We start from the raw sequence: 18,541 nt of genomic DNA, 5'->3' as shown, positions 1-18,541 counted from the left end.
AATTTTGTAAATAATCATGTCATTTGTGAATATTAATATGATTCATATGCTTGTCTTACAAATGTAGGAGAACTATATTTTATGTGTATATTAAACTACTGGTACAGAAGTGTGTGTTGAAGACAAAGACACAAACCTAAGCCATCGTTTAGCCCTTAGGTATCAAAAATGTGAGTAAATCCATGTAATTATGGCTAGGATTGTAAGGGCTCTTGAGCCATTAGCCTATTAAACTCCTATGAACCTATGAACATGTATTTAAAAAGATGGCCTCATTGAAAAGAGGAAATTCTGACACTATAATTCTACATAAAATACATTTGAAAATAGCAGGTATGAGACTCTTGAGAAATAGTATTTTGATATGCATTAATAAAAATTAGTGCAATTCTTTTCAGGATGGCATGTCAAAAACCAATCAGACATAGATCAGGAACTGGTATTTTTAACAAAAATGTTTATACCCTGAACCATAAAGTCCATTTATTAGTAGATCCCTTTATTAGAAGGAATGATGTAGATCAATAATTTTCGAACAATTCTTTGATTGTTTGAACAGTAGTACTGAATTTTAAATTTACATTTTAAAGGATTCATCATTGCTGATCTTTGTTTGTTTACTTTGCCTGAGAATTACAGAGAATCTGCATCTAAAGCCATCTGCTGCTAAAAGAATGAAAATAAATATCATTTTGTACCTCTGCTGATTATTGTTGCTGTATTTCATAAGAATCTGATATTTGTAACATTTCTCACACTTTAAGTAGTTATCAAAGTTGAATTGTTTCTGGTGCTGCTGTAGTACTTAATTACATTGTGTCTGCTAGTTTTACAGGACTTCAGTATTGTATGGTTTCCCTGGACTTGAACTCTAAAACCAGCAGTTTTACATTAAGATGGTTTTCTGAATGCACTATTGTGGCAGAAGTGTGCTGCAGCAAACCTATCTGAATTATAGACTGCTGGCTGAAAGCTTATTGTGTGTTTTCTTGTTTGACCTGCAGGCCTTGCTGTTGTAAAACTTGTTTTTTTCTGATTCTATATTAGCCTAGCATTTGCACTAGACTCCTGTCATTGCAACTTTGGTCAGCAGTGACTTGTATAGATGCAAACACTTTCAAGTTAAAATTTCCCTTAAAGTAATCATCTCTACAATCTTCCCCAGTCCCCCTGCTGCTCTAGGAGGATCTGAGTTGTGCACAGAGAAGCATTGTCTTGTTGGTTAGCTGCAGTTCACACTGAATACAGCACCCATTCTTCATCCGTGTGCTATCATCCAAATCCAGTCAAATCTATCCACTCTTCTTCCTGGTTAAACTCATAGTAAAAAAACTGAAACCATGGCTAGGCACTTTCCTGCTATCTCTGTGGCCAGTCTGGTGGACATGGGCATTATGAGGCAATGCAGCAAATGTCTCGTATACTGACAACCACTTAATCCTGAAATAAACTGTGATGCCCCTGCACTGGCCAAGTAATCAAGGAGCCTTAGTCCTCAATACTAGCACCAGTGAGGAATGTACAGATTGGGAGGATGAAAAGTACACACACAATAAAGTACAATTTCCCTTAAGAGCACACATAGATCACAGGCAGTCTGGGGCTGGTTTCTACCTCTTTTTCCAGATCCCCAATAAAACTTCCCACTGGCACAGCTATACAGTTAAGATCTCAGCTGAGTGGTCAAGCCAAAACCTCCAACACCTACTCTGTCCAACCAGTGCTTCATGTCCCTGCCCAAGTAGCACACACACACACACACACACACACACACACACACACACACACACACACACACACACACACACACACACTTTGAGATTTGATTTATTTACAAATACACAGACACCCCTGGGGAAGGCTGGCACAGGTTTACTAACTATGCCCCCTTCTGCCCAGACTATAAGGTTGTCTCTGCCACCAATCACTACTTATCAGCTACTCTAAAGCCCTTACAAAGGGTGCCCAATCTTACTGTATAATGTTACTATTATACACATGGTAAGTGTGACCAAGACCAAGGCAATTTAGGAGTGGCCTGTGCAGTGTCACCAAATACATATGCAAGTACTCTAGAGCTTAAATATGTCTTACAAATATCAGCCACAAAGATAGGTTTAAATATACTTAATAATAAATAATAAGGGACCAAGACAATACTCAATCAAGACAGTAACTACGGAGTTCAGAATCACAGGAAATATTTTAAAATAGCATTGCAGGACAGCCTCAATAAATACAAAAACATATAAACTAATCTTTACTAAATTCCTATCTATATCTAAGTGATATCACCGTACCATAGTTACTTACTATTAGCAAGGCAAATGCAGATGATGATCAATGGATTTTTCTAGGTCCAAGACAAGATACAAAATGCCCAGTATTTCCCTGAGAGAGTTCTTAAATGAATAATCAAAATTACTGCTGGGTTAGCTTGGATGACATCACTCTTTGTCACTTGACTTCACTTCCCAGGCCAAACAGATACTTAGAAATTAACAACTTTGTGTCAAAAATACATATCTGTCAGAAGTGTGCAGCTGCTAGGAAGTCATAGAGCAATAAAAACACCTTTACATTTGAAACTTAGTAATTATTTCTGTTTCAAGACAATAGGAAAACCTCTAGCTCTAGACATTGTGTCTGCTTGCTGCACTGAAACTGAGATAACTCAATCATAAAACACCTTACTTTTCAGCTTATTTTCTTGAGGTTTTGCAAGTTAACTCTGTATACATTTGCACAGGGATATAGTTTATATACATTTCTGTTCTTTTCCAGTAGGGTACACTGTGACTACATTCTTGAAGCTCAGTACATAACATACAGTTATTTTACAGTCTGCTCCATAAGAGATATAGGTACCACCCCAAACTAAATTTATGTTTCCCCATCCCGTGATCAAAATTGTGTTTGAAAAGGGTCACAGAAGGGCTCTGTCATGAATAAGTAGCCTGTTCTAGAGAAGGCGTAGTCTGTGAGATAGATACCTGTCCCTCCAGCATGTTTTGATCAATCTACAGGACAGGTTTAGATCACTGGATGAGGTAATCCTCATGCTGTTTTTTGTGACTGTGTAACGGTTCCATCAGGACCTGATTTGAAAATGCCTTGTAGGTTAGGCATGGATCACCCCTTAATAGTCAGTAGGAGACAGATTAAAGGGATAGGGCATTTAGGCAATCAGCATAGAACAAGTTGTTTACACCCTATATTATTTTTGTAAGGAGCCTCTGAGGTCACTCCAGTTGATGCAAGTGCCTGGTCAAGTACATGCTGAAAAGTTCACTGTACTCAGTTGTTGGTATGATGAGGGCCACGTATAGAGGGACTATAACCTCCTTGGATCTGGATGTTATGCTCTTATTTATAAGCGGTACACACAGAAGGACTTCGTCACCATCATGGACACATGGTGATCAATGTTTAGGTTACTGTCTGTCTGTGTACCTAGATCTGTCACTACTGGGTCCACTCTTAGGGGTGTGCTATTAATGCTGTAATTTGCAGGGGAATTTCACTTCCCAAATGGTATAATATGCACTTTGTTTGCATTTAATTTTAGGCCATGGCACTGGCACTAATTATGTCTGAGTCAGACCTTTCTTAAGGATATCTACTGGGGGATTCAGATAAATATTTTCCAAAAAGGAGAGGTCCCAGCACTGAGTTCTGCGATACACCACTAGTAACTGGCCTGTTGTGGAACCAGGATTCCACTCAAAATGCATGTGTCCTGTCCATGAGACAACTGGCTATCAAGCTGGTGGCTTCTTCTTCTTTTTTCAGCTGCTCCCATTAGGGGTTGCCACAGCAGATCAACTGTTTCCATTTTTTCCTGTCCTCTGCATCTTGCTCTGTCACACCAACCACCTGCATGTCCTCTCTCACCACATCCATAAACCTTATCTTAGGCCTTCCTTTTTTCCTGTTACCTGGCAGCTTCATCCTTAGCATCTTTTTCCCGATATACTCTGCATCCCTCCTCAGCACATGTCCAAACCAACGTAATCTTGCCTCTCTGGCTTTTGTCTCCAAACTATCCAACCTGGGCTGACCCTCTAATATACCTATTCCTAATCCTGTCCATCCTCGTCACACCCAGTGCAAATCTTAACATCTTCAACTCTGCCATGTCAAGCTCTGACTCCTGCCTTTTTGTCAATGCCACTGTCTCAAACCCAAATAACGTAGCTGGTCTCACTACCCTCTTGTAGACCTTCCCTTTGACTCTTACTGGTACCCGTCTGTCACAAATCACTCCTGACACTCTTCTCCACCCACTCCATCCTGCCTGTACTCTCTTCTTCACCTCTCTTCCACACTCACCATTACTCTGAACTGTTGATCCCAAGTACTTAAACTCATCCACCTTTGCAACCTCTACTCCCTGCATCCTCACCATTCCTCTATCCTCCCTCTCATTCACACACATATATTCTATCTTAGTCCTGCTGACCTTCATTCCTCTTCTCTCTAGAGCATATCTCCACCTCTCCAGAGTCTCCTCCACCTGTTCCCTACTCTCACTACAGATCACAATGTCATCTGCAAACATCATAGTCCACGGGGACTCCTGTCTGATCTCGTCTGTCAACTTGTCCATCACAATTACAAATAAGAAAGGGCTCAGAGCTGAACCTTGATGTAATCCCACCTCCACCTTAAACGCATCTGTCACTCCCACCGCAGACCTCACCGCTGTCACACTACCCTCGTACATATCCTGTACCACTCTTACATACTTCTCTGACACTCCCGACTTCCTCATACAATACCATAACTCCTCTCGAGGCACCCTGTCATATGCTTTCGCTAAATCCACAAAGACACAATGCAACTCCTTCTGACCTTCTCTGTACTTCTCCATCAACACTCTCAGAGCAAACATCGCATCTGTAGTGCTCTTTCCTGGCATGAAACCATACTGCTGATCACTAATCATCACCTCCCTTCTTAACCTAGCTTCCACTACTTTTCCCATAACTTCATGCTGTGACTAATCAGTTTAATCCCTCTGTAGTTACTACAGCTCTGCACATCACCCTTATTCTTAAAAATCAAGGGACTTTTGCCCAGTTTTGTGAGTTTATCTACAATACCCGAGTAGGAAATTGTGTCAAATGGCCCTTTATGCAGAGGGATTAGCATTGCTGTCCTCCACTCCACAGGGACAAAGCCTGAGCTCTGTGATACATCACTAGTAATTGGCTTCTTGCGGAACCTGGATTCCACTCAAAAAACATGTGTCCTGTCCATGAGACAATTTGCTATCAAGCTGGTGACATAGGGACTTTTGCCCAATTTTGTGAGTTTATCTACAATACCTGAGTAGGAAATTGTGTCAAATGGCCCTTTATGCAGAGGGATTAGCATTGCTGTCCTCCACTCCCCAGGGACAAAGCCTGTTCAGAGGCTGTGGTTAAATAGAGATCCTAGGAGGCCAGACAGGTCATGTTTCAAGCTATTTAAGAGCCATCCTGGGATACTGTTGGGACCCAGTTGAGGCCATGTTTTTAGGGTTGCCACTTTTTGTTGTGGCTAAAACCGGAGTAAAGCCACACCCCTCACATCACCAGTAACCCCACCCACCCCCCTCTCCCACCCATATTCCTCCCATTTTGTGATGTCATGATTACATCACCTGGCAGAGGACGCCTTCTTTTTCTGTTCCTGCTGCCTGTTTTCAGCTGATTTACTATGCTTTTCCAGAGGCTGATGTATCTTCTGAGTCCTCTTGAAGTCCACTATTAATTCTTTGGCCTTGCTTACATTTAAAGCCAGATTGTTCCTGTTGCACCAGCATATCAAATGCTTCACTACATCCCTGTAGGCTGTTTCCTCACCATTTCTGACAAGACCTACTGTAGGCTGTTTTCTCACCATTTCTGACAAGACCTGTGACAGTGGTATCATCCGTGAACTTGATGATTTTGTTGGTTTTATGCTTGGCCATGCAGTCATGTGTCAATAAGGGAGACAGCAAAGGGCTCAGGATTCAGCCCTGAAGGACACCCGTGCTCACTGTAATACTGATTGAACTGTTATATCCCACACATACTTTTTGGGGTCTGTTGATGAGAAAGTCCAGTATACAGTTACATGGGGGGGGGGTGTTGATGCTCAAATGGATCAGCTTTGATATCAGATTCGGGTTGAAATCACCCATGAGTATGGTGTTGGTCTGAATGGCAAGAGATTCTAGTCCATTCAGGTATGAGTTTGTGTGTGTGGGGGTGGGGGGGACTGGAGTTAACGGAAGTGAATTAGACTAAATTAGAATTTAAAGTTGTAGGTAAATCCTTGTCACTTTAAATCATTTTACATTGTTGGACAACAGGAGATCTTAGCCTATGCAAAAGTTGTGGAACCTACTTTTGTGTGCTTATACAATTTTTGCAAAATGATATTTGAAATTTTTGTTTGTATTTTGTGCCTTCTCCATGGGTCATGGCTGAAAAGTATCTAAGGACCATCCTGCCCACCTTGTCAACTAAGGATGGATAAATAAATAAATAAGTTCTGTACAAATAACCTATTTAGTTAAGAAGTATTTACAGACATTAGATGTACGACATTTCCTTTTTGAATATTTTTATCAAGCTTTTCCATAATACCATGCTAACAAATTTACAATATGAATATAGGTGAGGTAAAAACATGTCATAACTTATATAATAAAAAGTGGAAACAAATAAACAGCTTTCTATCTAACTATTTATTTACGGATTTAGATTTGTTTACTGTGACAGGCCAGATGAACCAGTAGAAGGTCCCCTTTTCACTGGCAATCCTAGTAGAAAAGTTCCACATTGTTTGTGTCTTTCGGCTTTTCCCGGTTAGGGGTCGCCACAGCGGAACTCCAGTCCGCTAATGATTGGCAGTAGATTTTTTACGTGCCAGGTTTGCCAGCCCTGATGCACAACCTTCAACGAAGGTACGCCCATTCACGCATGTCTCCACACCGAAGACGCTCTAGCCAAGAATCGAATGGCACGCCTTCTGTGAGGTGACAACGCTACCGCAGCACCACCACCGCAGTAAAGTTCCACATACAGTACTGAAAAACAGTGCTGAAATACAATTGTAGAAAATGTTGATGAAATGTAAATACTTCATTCTTGGCATTTATAAGCTAAAAATACAGAGATTAAGCAGACAACTATTTCAATATTACTGAGCTAACATATAATTGTAACACAGTGCTTGAGTGAGTGGTACAAATTAACTGCTGCGGTAGGGATAGCCATCCGGCAGTGTAAACCTTGGCTCAAGATGATTGTCACTGTTGAAGTAACACCCCGACCCCATGTGCAAAATAGAAAAAGGGGGTTGAGGATGGATGTACAGTTGTTGATGAAAAGTACAGCTATAAAGCAGCAGCTGCATGCATTATGTTTACATATTTACATTCCCTGTGGGAGTGGTGTCCCTAGCACTGAAAGAAAATAAGAGGAAAAGAGGTAAAGCAGTAAATGGCACTACTGTATATAATATGATTAATGCCCATATGCTTCTATTCTTTGCACTACCTAATAGATATGTGAAATTATTTGCATATCCGTAGCACAGCTGATGAAAGAATTAGCACAGGTATACACTACATAACCCATGGTATATAAGCATGTTTTTAATGGGGGAGATAATTTACTGCATAGAAGTGTACCAAGTGGCCCCGTTTCAAGCATGTAAATGCATTAATGTTGTTTTTTTTTTGAGATTTGTAAGTTGTTTATCTGAAAGCTGCCTGAAAATCACTTAATATAAATGTGCTGTGATGGAGCTTTTATTCCTGAGTCTCTGATGAAAATGGGACCCTGCTCGACAAAGACAAATAAATAATAATAAAGAAAGAAAGACAAGAAAAGTGGGAAGTGGAGATGACAACAGCCTGGCAGTTGATATACAATTCCAAAATCCCTAATTACATCACTGAGAATCAGTGCTTGTTAAACAGATCATGTCTTGACAGACAAATAAATGATTTAGAGTATCTAGGTAACATTATACAAATGTCTACTCATTATTTGAGGTTTTAGATATGAAACCTCAGTAAGTGAACATGTGCTAACTGTGTAACTTCACTTGTCCTTAGATCCTTTTCTGTCATAAGCTGGGTCAAAAAGCCAAGGGTAAAAAAAAAAAAAAATATATATATATATATATATATATATATATATATATATATATATATATATATGTATATATATATATATATATATATATATATATATATATATATATAAATATATGTATATATAGATAGATATATGTGTGTGTATGTGTTGCTGTATTAGTACCTTGGAGTTTGCAATATTTTTTTTTCCAATAATAAGGGTGCAAATGCTTGACTCAGTAACATTTCTGCCCCAGTTCCTTGCTATTTCATAAAATATTCTTGTGTTTTGAAGTCGATTTTCCACAAAAAAAGGCTACATATTCCTCAGAGTATATCTTTCCCGTGAAAAGTCTGTCATGAACCCTTTCAGTGACTGCCAACCATCTTGGAAGCAATCAGACATTGTGTACTTTATCTCAGTTAATTTACCTTCCAGTTTTACTTGCTATAACTTTCCCATTTTCCTGTAATGTACTCTCCTCATTCACTTTGTTCTTCTATATCTGGCCTCATCTTAGTCTATTGTTACTCAATAGACCTTTTCCTGCAGTATAAATAACTACTTCTAATGCCAAAGTATCACTGATTTATTTGGCTTCTTTTTTCTGCATTCAGATATTTATTTATTTATTTATTTTACATTTGTTGACCGGGCTAGTCTAACTGGATATATGTCCATTTTCAGTAGAGGCCTGGGGAGAAAAGCTCCAAAGACATGATTCAATATAAAGTATAAGTACAAACAATACACAAGCATCAGATATTATAATAAAAAAATAGCAATTATCATAGTAAAAAAGTCATCGACAATGGTAATGTGCAGTAAAAACCTAGAGGATTTAAAAGGATGTACACTCAGATTAAGAGTCAAGAATAGTACGAATTGAGTATATGGAGACATAGTACAGGTTAGGTTGGAAATAGAGAAAAGGAAGTTGGATGTGTAGTGATGATACAATGGATTTACTTAACAAAAGGTATGTAAAGAGGATATAAATAATGTAAAAAAGGTAGATAAGAAAAGTATAGTAATATGGAAGATGTAACAGAGGATAATAAAGACTAGAAAGGTAAGTTGAGTTTGTGGAGGTATAGGACTAGTCAGGTTTGGAACAGGGGCATAGCCAGTATGATTTGACATAAAGTTTAAGTCTGTTTTTAAACAGAGATAAAGAGGTGAGTGAGGTGAGAAGGGAGAAGATTCCAGGATTTGCCTACAGTATTAGAGAAGAGAGAATCCCCAGCCCCATTATTAGGTTTAGAGGTGTATACAAGAAGTTTGTGTGATGAGCGTAAGGACTCCAGGTTTTTATAGGGGGTGATGAGGCTAGTTAAACTTGGAGTGCTGGAAGGTTTATAAAGAATGTTGTGGGCAATGGTTAGTTGGTGAAATTTAATCAGGTGTTGAAGTTCTAACCATCCTAGCTGGTTTAAGTTTATACAATGGTGGGTTTGAAATGGGTTGCCTGTAGCAAATCTTGCAATTTTATTATAGGACATTTCTAATTTGCTGAGATTATTCTTGGAGAGATTAGCAAAAATGGGTGAGGCATAAAGGAGTGTAGAGATCAAATGAGTGTGGGTGATAGTACTTTTAGCAGTAGGGGAAAAGAAGCGTTTAATCCTATAGAGAGTGCCAATTTTTTTGTTGACAGTCTTTATAGTATTGTTGATGTGGATGTCGAAATTCAGGTTATTGTCGATGATGACCCCTAGTAGTTTGGTGGTGAAATCTGGATATATTATTGTGCCATTGGTAGATGTCACAGAGAAATGTAGAGGAGAGGACGTTTGAGTAGGAGTGAAGAGGAGTAGTTTGGTTTTCTTTGGGTTCAAAAGAAGGCAACGCTGAGTGAACCATTGTTCAACTATGTTGAATATTTTTTGGGTGAGAGAGTGAAGGTCATGGGAGGATGTAGCATAATAATGTGGAGTTGTCAGCATATTGTATGCAAATGGCTTGTGGGATAGCTAGATAAAGGTCATTAATAAATATAGAGAAAAGAAGAGGTCCTAGTATGGACCCCTGAGGAACACCTAAGGTAACAGGTAGATGGGTGGATAAAGAGTTATGCCAAAGTACTGCTTGCTGTCGTTTGTCAAGGTAGGATTGGAACCATTTTATAGAAAGTGGGTCTAATTACAGAGATTTAAGTATGTTAACGAGAATCTGGTGGTTTACCATGTCAAATGCTTTAGACAGGTCAATAAATAGAGCAGAAGAAAGATTATTCAGGTTTCGGTGCCTGTTAATGTAGTCAGTAAAGGAAAGGAGGGCAATGGTAGTACTGTGTAAGGGTCTGAATCCATGTTGACAGTTGGAAAGTAGATTGTTTTTGATTAAGTGGTGGAGTCATTGTTTATGGATACATGTTTCCATAATTTTAACTAAAGGCGAAAGTAGGGCAATATAGTTTGATAGCTCAGTGGAATGTCCACCTTTATGTAGGGGGATAATATGGGAGACTTTCCATAAGGTGGGGATGTAACCTTCAGTAATAGTTCTGTTGATCAGTATGGAAATAGGATAGGCAACAGCCTTGGATGATAACTGTAGATATTCAGAAGGCAGTAGGTCTGCAGAAGGTGAGCATGGTTTCAGTTTATTCAATAGGGTTTGGATAAATGTAGTTAGGACAGGTTTAAAATGAAAAGTGTGGGGTGGGGTAGAGGAGTATGAAGGTAGTGAGAAGGTATTATGTGATAGTTGACTAGCTAGTGTTTGGATAGCATCTGTAAAGAAGGTATTGAAGGTATTAGCTGTATGGATGGGATTTTTCCTATCTGTATTTTGAGGGTTTGGTGTAGTGGATTGACCTGGGTGGAGTAACTGCTTAATTCTAGCCCAGAATTTCTGTGGGTTGCTGTGATTAGGTTGTTGATATTGTAAGTAGTAGTTTTGTTTATCAGAGAGTATGGCCTTCTTAGTGCCATTTCTTAGCTGTCTAAAGGTTTGTTGGTCAGTAGGGTTTTAGTCGCTCTCCATTTGGCCCAATGTTTATTTCTGAGATGAATTTTGTGTTTGGTTTCATTGGATAGCCATGGGGCAGAGTTGGCCTTAATTCTAATAGATCTGGATGAAGCATGGTGATTAAGAATGGCAAGGAAGGTAGAATTAAAGAAATTAATGGCTTCATCTAATGGAAGTTGTTTTAAGGGAACCCAGTTGCATGCTCTTAGTTCCATTTGAAACAGATCAGGGTTAAATTTCTTTTTGGATCTAATTTGTCTGATAGAGATTGGAGTAGGGTTGTTTGCTTTTAGTCTGATGATGTAGGTAAGTGAGTGGTCACTTATATCATCAGGGAGGGTTCCAGAATCATAGTAGTGAGTGGGGTTGTTTGTGAGAATCCAGTCTAATATGCTTGCTTTCTTGTTAGATTTATTTATTCTGGTGGGGGAGGTAATGGTTTGAGAGAAACCATATAGGTTTATGTGGGTGGTAGGAAGAGTACTGCTATAGGAATTCCAGTCTAAATTTATATTGCCTAGAATTATGGTTTCTTGAGGCAGGTGTTGGGATAGCAAGCAGAGGATATTTTCCAAGGTGGCTATGTTAATACCAGGGGGCAAATACATACAGATAATATAGATTGCTTTAGCATTGTTAAGTTCAAGTTTAGAGATGAGAATTTCAGTATTGGAGTCTAGGGGTATATTACAGTTGTAAGTTGTTAATTGCAAGCAAGATTTAAATAGAATAGCAACCCCACCACCTTTCTTAGCTACTCTGTCAACTCTTAGGATATTATATCCAGGTGGGATAATTTCATTATCTTTGTTGATAGGTTTTAGCCATGTTTCTCTTAGGCAGATAATATCAAAGGAATATACTTCTAGGAGAGCATGGAGTTGAGTCACTTTGTTGTTGATACTACGTATATTAAGATGAGCTAGTAGGAGAGAGTTTGAAGGTTTGGTAAGGGGTTAATTGCAAGATTGATTATGGTGGTGAAGAGAGATAGGGGTTGCTATTGGGCCAGGGTTAGGATGAATATCACCGTCCTTTACTGTGAGGAGTTGTACAAGATAGCTAGGGTTAGGGAATTTGTTGTAAAGAGGTAACACTCTTTTGAGATATAGTGTATTATATTTAATGTGTTCTATGATACTTTGCATGTAGGTAGCCAGGTGAGCATGTTATGTTTGTATGGTCATGCAGGTGTGGTAAGGGTTGAGAGTTGGTTTGTTGGTTGGGGTAGTTAGTATGTGGATATACTGGGTGCTCATATGAGGAGAGTAGATAGGCACCGGTTAGAAGTGGTAGTGGTAAAATAGCGAAACAGAGTAGAATTAGAAAAGGGTTGGTTGGATTAGATATTTTATTTCTTTAACCAATATTTACATGGTTATAGTTTGACATTATTAGGTGCATATATTTTCATTTTATTATAATTATTCAGCCTACGTCTTTGAATGAATTAGTGTTTTCATGCCTCATGTTTAGGACATGGCTAAAAGGATGTGTGACTCACACTAGTTATCTGGCTATCAGATATAAAAAATAAACAAATGAGATATGATGAATACATGACAGAAATAATAAAAATATAGAAAATGAACAAATTGCATAGGATATAATGAGTAATAACTGCTGGTCAGGTATGCTACTGTACATTATTTTACCTCATGCTAAAACCGTTAAAATGATGATGTACATAATACAAGTGCTGTTATTATAAATTACTGTACCACACAGTGTGCCTGTTAAAACAATGCTGTATATAGCATAAATGCAGTTCCATGCCCACGTGCATTACTGTACCCCAAAGTCAGTTAAATGAAACCCACAGACCAACTGTTGATTCATGCCACTGTGTGTTTCATACCATACTGTGTGACTGTTAAACAAATACACATAGAACCATGCATATCCATGTCGTTGCACATTACTGTACCACATACTATGTTAGACATTGATGCTTATAATACAAGTATAGATCCATGTCACTGTGAACACAGGACAAGAATAAATACATGTCTTTGTACATCCTTGCACTGCACAGTATGACAGATAAAACAATGATTCACAATTGAAAAATCATACCACTTTACTTTGCTCTACCACACACCAAAATTGTTAAGCAATGACACATATAGTACAAGTGCAGATCTAAGCCTTTGTACATTGGTTTTCCACACAATGACAGGGTTAAAACAATGACACAGTCAGTACAAGTGTAGATTGATGCCTCTGTACATTACAATACCACAAAGAGTGACTGTTAATGTCAAAAACAGCGCAAGAGCAGATCCATGCCATTGTACATTAGTTTGCCACACATTGACAGTGACAGTAACAATGACACATGCAGTATTAGTGCAGATTGATGACACAAATAGCACTAGAGCAGATCCATGCCACTGAAAGTTATTGTAGCACACTGAAACTGTTAAGCTATGTTGTACATAGTACACATACAGATCCATGCCATTGCATATTACTCTATCACACAAGGAGAATGTTAAAGAATGATGCATATAGTACAAAGGCATATCCATGACAGATTACATTACTGTACTCCACAGTGTGACTTTTAAAGCAATGATGCATATGAAACTAGGTCAGACTCATGATATTGCGCATTACTCTAGCTTACAGTGAGACTGTTACAAATAATGTACATAATACAAGTGCAGATTCATGCCATTGTATATTAATGTACCAGACATGTATACTGTTCAGCAAAGGTACAAATAGGAGAAGCATTGTTCCATGACATTGTGGATAACTGAACCACAAAGTGAGAGTGTTACACAATGATGCAGACTGCACAAGTACAGATCAGTGTTATTATAAATCATTGAATTATACAGTCAGAGTGTTAAAACTATGATCCACATAGTACTAGTGAATATCCATGACTTTGTACATTACTGCACAACAGAGTATGACTATTAGTAGTGATACAGACACTAGAAGTGCAGATCTGTGGCACACAATGACACTATTAAACAATGACACAGATAGTACACATGCAAGTGCAAGCCCATGCCACTACTGCACACAGCACAAGTACAGAGCCATGCTGCTATAAACTGCTATATATAGCTGTAACATGAAATGGCATTGTGAATTAATGACATGAATAGTGCAAATACTGATCCATGCCATTTGGCTTTACTGTGCCACTGAGTGAGAGTGTTAAACAATGATAATCACATAACAAAGGTAGATATATAATGCATGGATCTGCACTTGCACACTGTACATTATTGTACCACATAGTGTCAGTGTTAAATGAATAATGCACATTATACGAATGCAAATCCAAGTCATTGCACTTTAGTGCGGCACACAGTATGACTGTTAAAACAGTGATGCACATAGTACAAGTGCAGGTTGATGGTACTGTACCTTGCTATGCCACAGAATGAGACTGTAAAACAATGACTCAAATAGCACAAGTGCAGATACATGCCATTGTACATTACTATAAAAGACAGTGTAAATGTTAAACAGTAATTCACAAAGAACAAATGCAGTCCCCCATTGTACATTACTGTACTACACAGTGTGATGGTTAATGAAACACATACTGGAAATGTAGATCCAAGCCAAGGTAAAGTATTATGCCTCACACTGGGACTGTAAAACATTGACATGCATACCAGAAGTGCAGATCTATGGCACTGTGCATTATTATACCACAGTGTCAGGCTATTAAACAATGATCTACATTGTACAAGTGTACATTATTGCCACTGTATATTACTGTACCTTGCAGTGAGACTGTTTAAACACTGAATCACATGGTACAAGAACAGATCCATGTCACTGTACATTATATGCAACAATGTGAGACTGTTAAACAATGTAACAAATAGTACAAGTGGAAGACTATGCTGCTGCACATTACTCCTGCATACAGTCATACTGTTAAACAACGACTCACATCGTACAAGTGTAGATCCATGCCACTGCATGTGCCATGTCATTGTACATAACTGTACCACACAATGGGACTGTTAAGCAATGAAGTACATAGCTAAAGTGAAGATACATGCCATTGTACATTATTTCACCTGATACTGAGACTGCTAGCACTTTACACATACTACAAAAACAGATGCATAACACTGTATATTAGTATGTAATACAGTGAGACTAATAAATAATGAAGCAAATAGTACAAGTGTATTGCTGTACAACAAAATAACAGACTGTTAAACAGTGATATACAAAGTTCAAGTGTAGATCCATGATATTGTACATTACTGGACTACATAGACAGATTGTTAACTCATTTCTTCCTACAAGAGTATAGTCATCAGGCAAGCAGAGTTTCTGTTTGTTCTGTAAGAGTATACTCATCTTTAAAAGAGTCTTCCCTGTACTCCTGAAATGAGTATACTTCTGATTGCTTTGAAAGTCTAAATTAATTTTATGAAAGTTAGTTTTTTATTCCTGAAAAAATGCAGATATAGTGAGGATAGAGATTGTCACCTTATGCACCACATACAGTGGTGTAACAGGTAAGTCACAAAAGCATGACAAAACACTTCAAACAAGGATGCATATAATACAGGTGTTGATCCTGGGCATAATATATTACCATAGCAGATAGTCTGATTGATAAAATAATGTTGTACATAGAATATGTGCAGATGCATAATTTACTATACCACTCATTGAGACTGTTAACACAATGCCACTTTTTGTTATTAATTTACCACACACACTGAGACTGTTTAGAATGTTGTGCAGAGGATTTGTGCAGATCCATGCCATTATTCATTACAGTACCATACAGTGAGATTGAAAAATAATGATGTACATAGTACAAGTGCTGATCCACTACATAGGACAATAAATGTACCACACAGAGAGAGTGACTGTTAAACAATGATGCACATAGTACAAGACCAGAGCCATGCCACTGTACATTACTTTTCCACACTGTAAGTCTATTATAAAATGACACACATCCTACAATTGTAGAGCCATGCTGTTGTACATTATGGTACTATGCAGTGTCATTGTTAAAATAATGATGCACATAATACAGGTGCAGATCCATGGCATTGTGCATTACTGTACTGCTTAAAAAGTATTAAAACAATGATACACACAGTACAAGAGCAGATCGGTGCCATTGTACATTACTGTACCACACAGTGTGATTTCTGAGCAATGATGCAAAAAGCACAAGAGCAGATGCATACCATTCTATATTGCTGTCCCACACAATAGGTTAATTAAACAACTGTACAGCTTCAGATCCATGGCACTGTATGTTACTCTTCTACACAGTGAGACTAATAAAGACGTATATTGTACATTACTGTATCACATAGTGAGACTGTTAAACAATGGTATATATACAAGTGTAGGTCCATGCCACTGTAAATTACTGCGTCATACAGTTAGACACATGTGGTAGGTGTACAGATCCATGATACTGAACTTTACCATAACACACAGTGAGACTATTAAACAATGACATGCATAGTCAAGTGCAGGCCCATGCAGTTGTATATTACTGTACAAATCAGTGAGATTGTTAATCAATGACACACATTGTTCAAGTGCAAATCTGTATCATTGTAAATTATATTATCACACAATGAAACTGTTAGACAATGGCACACATAGTACAAATGGAGATCCATGGCATTGTTCATTATGTTATCACTCAGTGAGACCATTAAGCAATGATGCACATAGTACAAATGGAGATCCATGCCACCATATATTACGTTATGACACAATGAGACCATAATGATGTACAGTCTGCAGTATCACTTTTATCAGTGCAAATCATATGGCACAACTATAAAATATTGGATGTTAGGTGACAATAAGTGATCTACATATCTATGCAACATGTTGATTTGCATCAAAATTAAAGTAATCGGCCCCCTGTAGACACCCTTGTATGGAACATTAGTGATGCACTATGCTTTGATCCATTGCTTGCATTGTCCTAATATAAGTTTGGTTGCAGATAATACAAAAGTAAACTATAAGCAATGTTAATTTTGTTAAAACCATTCATTTATTTGTTAGGGGCATTTGCATCCCTTTAACTCTAGCACCTCACTAGATTTGAAGTTGGATGTGTTGTAAAGAGGGAGATGTAGGAACCATCCCTTCTTACAATTGAAATAGCAAAAAGTATGTTCTGTGCATATGGAAAACTGTAACTTATCCTGGTATACTAAAACAGAATGGACACAGAACAGATATACCCCACTGATATAGTACACCAATGCCTATTATCATATTTACTCATTACATCTGTAATCCCGGTGCATATTATCTGTTACACCATGTGGTGCATCCAATAGAATAACATGGAGCAGTCCATATTCAACATCTGTTTGGTCATGAACTGTTGCATGAACAGTACTAATAATTAATAATTCAGATAGCAGTTGACTTGTGAGATATCCTAGAAAGTATATACCCAATATGCATGCTTTGCAAAGTCTGAGTTTCACAAGTATCATATTCTTTTTAGTACTAGAAAGATGATGATGATCATGGTGATGATGATCTTTGTAGACATCTCCATCTGCATGAGTAAAACAGCAGGTGATTCTCCTCACAGGCACCACTGACTTCCTCAGACACAATCTGTTCCAGCATCTCCATATGTCCAACTTGTGTCATCCATCATCTTCATATAACAAAATCTGTTGACAATGACGAATGTACTGATACAAAAATGAGAGAATATCTATCATTCATTGCATGGTAAATTAATTAATATAGTTTTCCTTATTCCAGCTTCTGGACTACAAAATGTTATTGTCATTTATTTGTTAGGCGACAGAACTGCAGGTGTGAGGGTTATTTGATAACCCTTGTAGGGTTTTTCTCTTTTCAGCACCACTGTGTAGTTATATCATTAGCATATCTTAAGTAATGGGCTTCATAATGATCTGAATGTTACTCCTCCCTTATTAGGACCATCACTGAATATCATGCTTCCTTCAGCATGTACCTTACTAAACACCTAAATCAACTTGTGAGACCTTAACATTTCCTCACTAAAAAGACCTCAGGTCTCAGTACCCTTAGTTACTCCGATCAATTAAAAGGCCTGCTCCTCTGGTCAGTGTCATACAAACTTATGAGAGCAGATCAATGCTTAACTTTCCATGTTATGAATGACTTATCATTCTTTAAACTCCTTCACCTTAACAAACTAGTGATAAAGCAAATGAGAGCTCTAAAGTGCTAAACTTATACAGCAGATCATCCATGGATGTGAGCGAGGAACCAAAGACTTTTTCTGCTGTTCTCACAACCCTCAGAAGAGCCTTGCAGTCAGATGCTTTGCAGTTACCATACCAAATTATGATGTTCTTCGAGAGGATGCTCTTAATGGTCCCCCTATAGAAGGCTTTGAGCTTTTTTTTGGCTTTTCGGCATGTGACATTTTGAGTTTCAACATTTCAATAGTGAGCACA

The sequence above is a fragment of the Protopterus annectens genome, chromosome 1.part0, assembly GCF_019279795.1.
Source record: "Protopterus annectens isolate FY-2018-M chromosome 1.part0, PAN1.0, whole genome shotgun sequence".
Taxonomy (NCBI): domain Eukaryota; kingdom Metazoa; phylum Chordata; order Ceratodontiformes; family Protopteridae; genus Protopterus; species Protopterus annectens.
This window is presented reverse-complemented; position numbering follows the sequence as displayed.